We start from the raw sequence: 12,386 nt of genomic DNA on the forward strand, positions 1-12,386 counted from the left end.
AGTTTTGGTCGATAACTATCGACTGTTTTGCATATCCGAAAATGGATATTGATGTTTTCCGAAATCAAAATGCATATCCGAAAATGGTTTTTGTATGTACATTGCAATCCTGTTGTACACATGATCTTGTCGAAATCCTGATTACTTAGACAGATGCTGTCTTCAACAAAGTTTTATAGTTAGCCATGAGCTTGCAGATTATATAAACGCTGTTGATCCAAGGCATTTCAGGAAGTTCAAGGTTCAGGGTTTCAAGAGGTTTTCAGTGGTCGTTCCAGAGCTTAAGGCTCAAGCATTCGTCATCATTTTTCGGAAAATAAAAAGCAGTTTTCTCGCTGCAAATCAAAACAAGGATCATGAAAATATATTCACTGCATTATATTCCTCATGTGGAGTACAGTGAATATATTTTCATAGCAAGAACTTTTGTTTTGAACGAAAAAACTGCTTTCAAATGTTTGATGATGACGATGATTTCAATGACGAAAAGTTCAACGTTAAGGGATGTTTCATGACATTACAAGGTGGCTTAAAATTCAAATTGAGGAGGTTTTGGGAGTAGGGCTCCAAGAGGATATATGGAGGTTTTAGGGGTCTAATAGATGTCTTAGTTCGTTTCAGTGGGTTTCAATGGCGTTTTATATGGTGTCAAGAAGTTGAAGAGGCATTTTAGGGTCATTCCCAGGTGTTGACGGCGTAGAACTTTATCACACTTATGCGTGCGGGTTAGAAAAGCACCAGGGTGCGATGACGTCACGTTTTCGATTCCCGCATCTTTTACCAATGTTTAGGGAACTCAAATGCTTTGTCAATGGGGGAACTCAATTGATGTTGGCTGCAAACAATCTTATTGGGTGGGAATAGGGATGTCATATACGTGGAGAAAAGGTTTACATTGTGAGTTATGCGTGACCGGTGGTATGTTATGTTGTTCGAGAACGATAAATTCTTCGGTAACTTCTTAAGAAGTTAGTTATTTGTGAGTAGTTTGATAGAATTTTAAGATCGTGAAGCAGTGTGTGATGAATTAGAAAACATACCGTAAGTCGAAAACAAAAAAACGTGAGTTCTAGTGTTAGGTACAGTAATGAAAACCATTCAATCTATATTTCCGTATACGTTTGCCAGAAAGTAAGGTGGACTAGTATAACTAGGGTGATCTAGTATAGCAAACCGTGAATAAAAAGTAGTGGAAGTTGATAAAAATTAATTGAGAAAATCCAAGCATAGCGTCAGAATTAGCGCAGCGTTGGTGAGATAAATATAATCATCGTTAGAGATTCGAGCGGGATGAGAAAAACCATTTCTTGTGAGTAACATGCGCGTAAAATGCCTTCTACAAGTAAATTGTTATTTCTCGACCCAAACACCAGAAGTTTTAGAGCGTTTTAGAAGCGTTTAAGGACAGACTTGTTAGAATCCCAAAATGGCCACCACAATGGGCGGCTTTGGCACCTACTCACGATTTCGAGGGCACAAATCTCTTCGTAAATAATAAAATGCTTTGTTGGTGAAACTTGCTTCTTCAGATTTGTGCGTTTGAAGTTTTGATGCACTGTTAAAGTGGGATGTCAAAACGTTCGTAGGGTAGTGGCTTCAATAAAGTTTCAGGAGTTTCATGGGGAGAGATCCATTTCGGCTGCCATCAAGCTACGGAAGTCGATGTCAACTGAACTACTTCGCACCATAAGGCACACCAACAGAGCTCTATTTATCGCAGATGGGCTGCAGCGACGAATCGATTGCTCAACCAGAGCGATCCATTTGAATTTACGGCCTAGAGCGCTACGGAATAGTATTATGCTGCGACTGCCTCTATTTCGTACCAACTACATGCTTTCAACGGCGCACTCAACGGTATGCAACGAGTGTTTAACAAAGTCGTAGCCTTATTTGACTTCCACTCAACAGTCAACACGAGAGGCGTTTCGCCGGAGGTTTTTCCTCTGAATTGAAGCCGTTTTTATTTTAATTTTCTCATATCATCACACTTATTTCTGAATTGCCTGTTCGGTACTTTTTTGACGAGATTATAACAGCAGTACGATCTCGGTAGTTTCGGTAATCGATTTTACTGAGGCTCAGTAAAACAACTGTCAAAATCGTATGGAAAAGGTAAACAATGCATTTTTGCTGAACGAGTTCGGTGCTCAGCAGTTTTAATCTCGTCAAAAAATTACCGAACTCGGTAATCAAAATTAAGTGTGATTGGTCCGGTACGTTTGGCATAAAGCCGTTTGGCATAATGTCATTTGTCATAAGGACATTTGGTATAAAGGACGTTTGACATAAAATGATTTCAATAAAAAATGAACTACATACTTAACGTCAAAGAAGGAAAAGTATTCTAAAGAATGATAATACATTAGAATGCATAAATATTTCAGGATATAATATGCAGACAAGGATGGTGAAACTTTATTTGACCCCGGGAGTTATTCGCGCCGTCCCTGAAGGGGACGGGCCTAAGCCCCAAGCTGCTGGTCCAGCCAACGGCAGCTTCTGGGGTGGGCACTCAAGGCCTCTTCCGACTCCCGGGTCCCAGGGCGTTTCGGATGGGGGAGCTTTCGGTGGGGTCGGTCCTAAAAAAAATGGATTAGAATTACCTTTTAACAAATTTATTCTTCCTTGAGTGGCGTCGGGCAGCTGGAGGTGGTGCACTGCACAGGCACACGTGTCACGTCGGATTCCGGTCGTGTCGCCGGCGGAAGTAACGGGTGGTAGGAGGGAGGTCGGAGTACGTCCGCGCCACAGTCGGCGTCCAGGTAGCGGCCAATACCGGCGGTCTCGATGGCCTTCAGGCGTTTTGGCAGCAGGTGCACCGCTCAGCGGTATCGCTTAGACGAGAGGGATCCGCAGTCAACAATCGGCGTCCAGGTAGCGGCCGAAACTTGGCTAGTCCTCGAAGGTGGCCGGAAAGCGGAAATCGGCTTCGTTCACGAGGCCAGGGATACACCCGTTGGGGCGGGCCGGCGCACGGTCGTAGGCTTGAGTCACTCCGGCGGATGGGCGAGGAGTTCGAAGAAGGACCGAGGGCTGGCGGGCCACGTGGGTTTCACGATGCTGTCCCACGCGGATGTGGCGGTCACTGACCGGCGGAGAAACACTTGGCCAGAAACCTCGGTCTCCAGCTTCGGGCGGGTTCGCCCTCAAATGCTTGGAAATTCGGACGGGAAGTGTCGATTTCGGCGGGATTCTGTCGCAAGAGACTTGTATGTATTTTCACTTCACCAACTAAAAATGGGTGAAAATAATTATTTCTCGCATTGACCATATATGTATCGTGCAAAACGTATCAGTTTTGCTCTAAATGTAAAACAAATTGAAAAATTTTACTTTTTACTTCCAACCTAAACATGATTTGAAAAAAAAATGCGCACGCCCTTTGTGCTGCTGTCACTTCACCCAACTAACGAATCGAATTCGTTGGTTGAGTGGAGGTTGTGGCTCAACGAGCGGGTTCCGACTGTACATATTTCACAATGATAAATCTATAGGGTAAGAAATCAAACTTTGAACTAGTCAAATTCTAATCTTAATTTGAACCATTTCGTAGTTCATTAAAACGACGTAATTTTTAGGCAAATATTGTCCCGAAAAAAATGTTAAACAGCTTTTTGAAATATAACCCGATAACATGGACTTTAAAAGCATTGAAAAAAGCGTTTTTGTCGTAGAAAACAGGCATTTGAAAAATCACTGTGATTTCACCCATTTTCCCCCAGAGAAAGCACATTTTTGGTGCACTCGTACAGCTCATGCATTGTATCACACGCAATATGCGAAATGAAAGCTTTTTTATCGTAGAATCGACCAATCGAATAATATTCCGCATTATTCGACATAAAATTATCAAATTTAAGTAATTCTTACTTGGAGAATGTTATCTTAAGTTGAACCATTTATAATCTAAATTTGAACTAGTGAACGGGGGCGAGCTTCCAGTGTTGGCCGGCAGACTGCGCTAGGGTTGTTTTGTTTACTCTTGGGGGATGAAAAATTCCTAATTTAGTTTCTAAGTTCCTGAAGAGTTTAGAACATTTTTAGTTGAAATTCCACTGTCTAATGAAAAATAGTTATGGAAATTAGCAGATCCATGTGTTTTTCTATTGTTCAGCACAAAATTGGCTGTTGTGGGAGATGCTCGAGCTGCCGCCGCCAGTAGTTCAAATTAAGATTAAAATTGGTTCAAATTATGATTACGATGGTTCAAATTAAGATTAAAATCATTGTTGACGAATAATCGAATATTTCAATGAAATTCGGTGCAAATACAAACTTTTTACCACTTAACAGAAAGCTTATACCCATGGCTTTCATGTACAAACGATTTTGCGGTAGTAATTTATTTCCATGTGAGAGAAAAAATCACTCAAAATTTGCGCTACTTCGGAAAGCCGCAATTTGGTTCAACTTTTGATTACCTACCCTACTAGAGTGGGTCATCGTTTATATGGAAAAATGATAAATTCAATGGTATCCCATCAGATCAAAGCTTTTTTGATCCCATTTCAGGACCCAAATCAGTGTGCAAAATTTGAGCACGATCGGTTATGTCTACGTTTTGCGCATCGCGTTTGTAGTTTGTATGGGATTTTACATGGGAAAACACACATTTTTGCATTTCTCTCATAACAAGCTTCAATTTTTCCAAAACCATGTAACCGATAAAGTGAAAAAATAGCCTAGGGTGTCCTGAAAAACTTTGTCTAAGACCGCGAAGTGATCTGATGCTTATAAAAAAAGTTAAACCTATTGGTTATAACTATTTTCACAAGTTATTGTTTATAAATATTTTCACAAGCATCGAATCGCTTTGCGGTCTTCAACAAAGTTTTTCAGAACATCCTAGAGGCTATCAATTTATAGTATTGGTAAGAAAGTTTCAGACAAACTTTTTCAACTTATGACAAAAATGCAAAAAAGTATGTTTTCCCATACAGAATCACATATTAATTTCAATAGCAATGCGCAAAGTGTAGACGCAACCGATCGGCGATCGTGCTCAAATTTTGCACAGATACTCAGGACCCGAAACGGAACCAAAAAAAGCTTTGATCTGAGAAAAGAGAGAGCATCTGAGAAATGCTCACTCAAGATAGTGCTGTTGTACAATTCAAAAAAAATCAGGTGACTTTTTAGGAATCCCTTCACCCTTCAGAGATTCTTTCAGGAGCTCCTTTTGGAATCACTTCAGGATTTTTATACACTTATACCTTTCAGAAATTTTGTAAGAACTTCTTTCAAGAGTTGCTCCAGAAATATCTCCAAGGTTTGTTCCAAATCATCCTCCAGGAATCCCTTCAGAAATTCATTAGGAGATTTATCCAAGAATTTTTCCAGTACCTTTGGCTGCAATTTCTGAACGGATTCCCGAAGATTATTTTTCAGGGATTCCTTAAAAAAATTCTCCTAGATTTAATTCAAAAATTCTTCAAGGATGTCCTAGAAATCCTTTAAGACTCAAGCATTCGTCACCATTTTTCGGAAAAAGAAAATCAGTTTTTTCGCTGTAAATCAAAATAATGATCACGAAAATGTATTCACTGTATTCCATTCCTCATATGGAATACAGTGAATCTATTTTTGAAGCAAAAATGTTTGATTGGAACAGGGGTAATGACGCTCCTTTTGCTAACCAGAAAAATTCGCATTTATCCGTTGCTAACCATCGTTAACGGCCTCTAACTGCTACTAACTGCAGCTCAGTTTGCAGCGGTTAGCGACGGTTAGGAAAGGCTAAATGCGGATTTTCCGGTTAGAAAAGATATGTCATTCCCCTTGCATTGGAACGAAAAAACTGACAAATTACACTGACGTAGAAATTTCTTCCGCTGCCTTTATCCTCGCTGCCTGCATTTCATGTTCTATGCCAATTGTTCATCGAAGTACTGCTGCCACCTTTCGATCACCTCATGTTGGTCCGTCAAGAGGCTTCCGTCCCTGTCCCTGTTCCTGCACATTTCGGATCAAGGCATGAGGCATGATGCCTTTTCGGAATAAGTTGAACTTGTACTAGAACTTGTACTAGAACTACCCTTCCGCGTTTCTCGACAACGGCAGAATAGTTTCCATTCCTCATAATTCGCTTCATCCAAATTACCATTTTCTCCCAGATGTTTTAGGACCTCGTTCGCTGTAGTGATGTCCCAGTGCAACGAAAATAAAGGCTGTAGATATTACGAAAGGCCATACTTTTGGATTCGGCTAAGTCAATCGTTATTCCACAGACAAACAGATGTAACACCTTAAACGATTTTCATGGAAATCCATCGCCTAGTTCACACTACCATCACCTGGTGGAAAAGTTGCACGAATCACTGTGTTGTGCAATATCGTCAACAGAAGGCGCTAGTGTGAAACGTCAAACGCATAGAAAAACGATGCGCGCGCCTCTGGTTGTGAAAGCCACAACTATGAAAATTTAAAATGGTCGTTAAAAGCGTGGTCGATGGAAATTTCACAAGTGTTACGTCTGTTTGTCTGTGGTTATTCGCTCTGCTCCAAGCTTATGTGAGCGCTTAGGGTTTAGGGCTCTTTGGTCTCATATGATGATCTTTCCGTCGTGGTTTGGGCAGCGGTCGTACGTGCTACGGTGCCGAACCTAGGATCCTTCAGTATATCTGGATCTGTAGCTCCACGTACCGCGTTTCCATTCGACAGCCATTTCTGGCCGCTGGGGTAACACTTGCGAAGTTTCCATCGACCACGCTTTTAACCATCATTTTAAATTTCATAGTTGTGGCTTTCACAACCAGAGGCGCGCGCATCGTTTTTCTATGCGTTTGACGTTTCAGACTAGCGCTTTCTATTGACGATATTACACAACTGAAATAACTGAACCTTGTCGGTTGGTGGTTGAATAAAGAATGAATTTATTTCTCTGAAGATTGTCAATGTACATTCTGATCAAAGACTACTTAGATGCTACATTCTCTCCCTTTGTCAATTTTACAAATAATATAGTTTATGAACAATAATGATATATTAGTTAACAAATTATGAACGATGACAATTGATTTTGTATGATTTACGTGTCTATCTGTAATTACACCAGAATCAAGATTCTTTAGTTTGAGTCTAGTCCCATTCCGCTGAAGCACAATATGTGGCTGAGACGCAAAATTTGTGGTTAACTTGTTCTTTCTCAACATGTTCTTCACAAGAACATGATCGCCTACATCTATCTTAGAATACTTGGCATGTTTCTTCATGTTAGTGTATAACCTGCCTTTTTCTTTTGAATTTCTATCATTCTCTCGTGCTTCTGTTACATCAACTCTCCTCCTGATAGGTGGTAGTCTATCTCTAATATTCCACCCAAATAATAATTCTGTGGGACTAAAATGTGTTGATGAGTGTGGTGTAGCCCTATAAGAATGCAGAAAATCTTGAAGATCGTTCTTCCAGTTTCTCCCAGTAGCGACGCTTATTCGGATGGTTTTCAAGAGGTTTCGATTCTGCCTTTCTACCAGACCATTTTGAAAAGCAGCATATGGCACAGTATGCTGAATGATGATGCCGTTAACTGAACAAAATCTTGCGAATTCCTCCGATGCGAAAGGCTGTCCGTTATCACATAGAATCACTTCTGGGTAACCGAAACGGGCAAAAGTTTCTCGAAGCTTGGTTATGGTGAGATTTGCGGTCATTGTTGATTGATTTGCTACTTCAATATATCTATGAAAATGAAAATTAAATTTATAAACGTCTAACAGGTATTATATTATGAAATACTGAAACCTTGAAAAATAATCAGTAATCACTAGCAAGTGATTTCCTCCAGGTATTTCCATGAAATCTATAGCCAGCTTCTGCCACGGAAATGCTGGCATTTCTATTCTGGAAACAGGTTGGTGTTTGAAATCGGAAACCAGAAAGCATCCGGAACAGCTTTGGAAAAAATGTTTCACCATTTTGTCCATGTGAGTCCACCAAACCTTTGTGCGCAAGCGTCGTTTCATCGATGATATACCCAGATGAGGATCATGAGCTATCTGTAGAGTTCTTGTTTGTAAGCTTCTTGGTACAACAATTTTGTGATCCTTCATTATCAAGTTTCCATCATACATCAAGGAGCTGGCAATTTTCTTGTATCTGGACAATGTTTTCGGCCATCGGTTTGCCGGGTAAGGTATCCATCGAATAAGTTCTTGCAATTCAATATCATCTTTTGTAGCTGATTCAATTTCTTCCAAAGACACCGATCTTGGGCATGTGTCCACGGCTAAAATTTTCACGATCCTTTCAGATTCTTCATCAAACGTTGGATCGGAATCGGAAACACGTTGGCAAAGGCGAGAGAGTACGTCTGCGATGTTACTGTTTCCAGGACGATACATGACTTTGTAATCGTAAGACATCAATCTCAACTTCCATCTCTCAATTCGAGGCGAGGGCTTCAAGCGATCTCCAAATATCGATACCAGCGGCTTGTGGTCTGTGATCAACCAAAAGGTTAAACCGTAGACATATTCATGGAATCTTTCGCAGGCCCAAACTAAGGCAAGAGCTTCACGTTCCGTTTGAGCATATTTCCTTTCGACAGGAGAAAGAGTTTTGGATGCATAGCAAATAATACGACCATGATCTCCTTTGTGCCTTTGTACTAGTACTGCACCTAATCCAACAGGGCTGGCATCGGCAATTATGAATGTTTCATCACTAGGGTCATAAAATCCTAGAGTCTCATGTTTCAGTAATATGGTTTTGATTTTATCAAACGCTTCCTGATGCTCAGCTTCCCAAATAAATTTGGATTCTTTCCGTGTCAAACTGTTTAGCGGAAATGTGAGTGTAGCCATGTTAGGAACGTAACGGTGAACGAAATTTACAAGTCCGAGAAAGCTCCGAGTTTCGGCACACGATCGTGGCGGTTCCATTTTCTGTATTGCTTCTAACTTCTTTGGTGAAACAGAAACACCGCTACCGGAGATCAAATAGCCCAGAAAATCTATTTCTTCCACATTTGAAACAATTTTCTCGTTATTTAATAAAACATTGTGTTGATGGAGACGTTCAAGCACAACCTTTGTTCGTTGATGAAGTTCATCTCTGCTTTTAGCCGGTATCAGTATGTCATCAATGAAAATAATGAGCCACGGCATATCGGCGAATAAGGTTTCCATCACCTTTTGGAAAATTTCAGGTGCAGCCGATAGACCAAACATTAATCGTTTGTATCGCATCAAACCAAGAGGCGATATAAAAGTGGTTATATAACGGCAATTTTCATGTAATAATACTTGATGGAATGCCTGTTTCACATCAAGCTTCGTGAAAACTTTGTTCCCGCCAATTTTACATGCCATTTGTTCCATGGTAGGTAATGGATGTACTTCTCGAACGATAGCTTTGTTAGCCTCACGCAAATCTATTATGATCCTGACTTCTGACGAGCTCTACCGTTTAACCAACATGGGTGAAACCCATTCAGAAGCTTCGCTCACCTTTTCAATTATGTCCTGAGCAAGCAGTTCCTTAAGTTTCTTTAAGGTTAATGCTTCTAATGGAAAAGGAATACGTCTAATTGATTGTCGAACTGGAGAGACTGTTTTATCAATTTTTATATTCGCCACAATCCCTAATAGAAATGTTGTTCCATTCAGTAAATTTATTGTTATATCTATGTATAATGAATTACAAGTTAGTTAAACATTACCTTGCATGTGGGGAAAGGCCACATTATCCACAGCTTGTACGAACTTCAGTAATCCCAATTTCTCGGCTGTATCTCCGGACATGAGTGAACATTTTCCTCCCTCGATAACGTATAGTGTAGTTTCAACGGTGTTCCCTTTCCATGTGATTTCCGAATCAACTTCTCCAAGGACCTTGAGATTGTTGCTGGTTCCATAGGCCTGGAACGATTTCTTGCTCCCCTTTCTCACGCTAAACGCCATAAATCCGGTTTCCTTTAAGGTTTTCCAATCGCGATCACACAGCACGTCAACATCTGCTCCAGTGTCAATGATTTGCTTCATGGCAGCTCCACCGATGCAAACAGTTGCTGTTCGTTTCTTCGAGTCCAGATGGAAAAGATCGAATGTTTCCGCTTCTGTATCCATTGTATGGGCTCCATCATCCGTGCGTTCAATTTCTCGAATATACTGCTTCTTCCTGATGCTTGGTCTGTTAGAATTGGTGGTTTCGGTAGAGTTGCGATGCTTCCTTATCTGACGGCAGCAACGGGCAAAATGTCCAACTAGTCCACAAATACGACATTTCTGGTCTTTAGCAGGACAGTTGTCGCTTCTGAATGCATGACGTCCGTTACAACGGGGGCACCTCTCCTGCTTGTAGTTCCTCAATGTTTCATTCGATTGTCGGTTCATTTTGTTGATTTTCAGCACGCTTTCCGCCGGACAAGGAGTTGCGCTTGTTTCGCTGAGACTGCAACGACTCATGAGCACGAGCTGCAGCAATATCTTGATTCAAGGGTTTTATATCCTTCAAAAGAAGAATAATAAAGATGTTGACAAGTCCAAGGCTTGTGCAGTCTCTGTTGTGTGGTCCAATGACCACCCGTATTTATACCACCGACGAACCGACATGCCAGCTAGTGCAAAGGTTCATGAAATTCTCGTCCAAAATTTTAAAATAAAAACCGTTGAAAACTAGCGCCATCTGTTGGTTTTGGTTCAGAACTATTTTGGCCGAAATATTTCGAACACTCTTAAATAATGCCACCCATAGGTGTGCTGGAATGAACAGATTTTTCAAACATTGGATAATGCTGTTTATTTCATAATAATTACCAAAATTTCTCATGATAAACTCAGAAAAGATAGATTCACGAACTATGTTCAAAACAAAGCTTTTTAGGAGCGTAAAAGACTCAATAATCTTACAGAATTTCATACTTTGATTGGTTTAAACGTAGAGTGTTTGTTTGTATTCCGCGGCGTCGCCGTCGTCGGTGGTCATGCCTTCGTCATATTGCAGCCACTCTGCTGATTTTATCAGAACACAATTTTATATCTTAATTTTCCGAAAGCACCATTTATTATTAGGCTTAATTCATATAAGCATTGAATTCTGGGAGATTATCTTTTTTTTTAAATAAAAGTTGAAATAGTAGTCAGCCCAGTCAGCGTCACTAAAACGGCAGCACGAGCAGCATCATCGTCACGACGCTTGCATAATGGGGATGGGAATGTAGTATGCAGATGGTAACAGCCACCAATGTTTGGGTTTGTTTTCAGGCTGGGACATTTAATATAACATCCTTAATTGACTTCCTAAAACTCTTAAGTATCCCGTGATTGCCGTAATGCTCCATTCTGAGGCAACACGAAGCTACACATTGACAATACTGGCCATCACGTGTTTTTGTTTACACAGCGTTTGATCAAGACGCCGCGACGCCGGCTGTATAAATGTCATGACGGGCTAAACGTCACTTTCAATTTGACACTAGCGATCACTGCAATTTGAATTTACCGTGTAATCTTTTCGGTCAAGTCTCGGAATCGAGTGGCACGTCGGTTTAGTCGGTGTTTATACTACCTTATACCCCAGACAGACATGTGATACGAGTGTGATTCCTGTACAACGGTACGCAGTGTCAAGAAAATTCTAACAAGACTGACTTGAACTGAGAGAATTTTCAGTATGGCACTCATTTCAAGCGCAATTGTACAGTGATTCTTGTATCACATGTGTGTCATAAGTATTAGGTAGACATAATGAATCATACCCAAATCATACCTAGACATTTAGGTACTGTCATGAATAGTATTTCATACAGGCTTATTCTGCGCGGCGTGTGAGGTGAGACGAGTCGAATGAGGTGACAAAAGTCGAATCGCCCCATTTGATTTACATTAGTCGTCTCACGTCACGTGAGACGAAACCGTCCGTCTCACCTCACACGCCGCGCAGAATAAGCCTGATAGATATCCTATGCACACAACCATTAGGTAGACACTACAGTCCTTTCCCCTTTAGAAAACTTCAAAAAATAACATTCAATACCCAAATTAATGATAGCACAAATAAACTGACGAGTCCGTCACTTTCAAAGAACATATCTATTCGCTACAAAAACAAAAAGACGATTTCGCTATCCCAAAATCGGCAACTTTACTAAAAAAAGTACAAATAACACAAATCCATTCCCCAAAACATAAAATATGACAATTCCGCCACAAAAGAACAATTTCTTTCACCACAAAAAATAACATTTCGTTATCACCAAAACAAAAAGACAATTTCGTCAAAGCAACATCGGCCAAAAAAGAACATTCAGTTCACAACATAATGGCATGTCTACCATAAAAGAACAATTCCGTTCTCCACAAAAATAACAATTTGTTATTACAACAACCTGAAAACCAAAAAGGGAATAATTTCAGAATAACTCAAAAGAAACTACACGTTCCTTG

The 12,386-nt window shown here is 40.4% G+C and overlaps 1 protein-coding gene across 1 annotated transcript in view; it reads left to right on the plus strand.

Moving 5' to 3' along the window:
- Window positions 1–12,386, plus strand: part of LOC115254252 (uncharacterized) — a 60,531-nt gene that overhangs the window by 43,011 nt on the left and 5,134 nt on the right. The window lies entirely within an intron of this gene.

This window comes from Aedes albopictus, chromosome 2 (assembly GCF_035046485.1).
Source record: "Aedes albopictus strain Foshan chromosome 2, AalbF5, whole genome shotgun sequence".
NCBI lineage: Eukaryota > Metazoa > Arthropoda > Insecta > Diptera > Culicidae > Aedes > Aedes albopictus.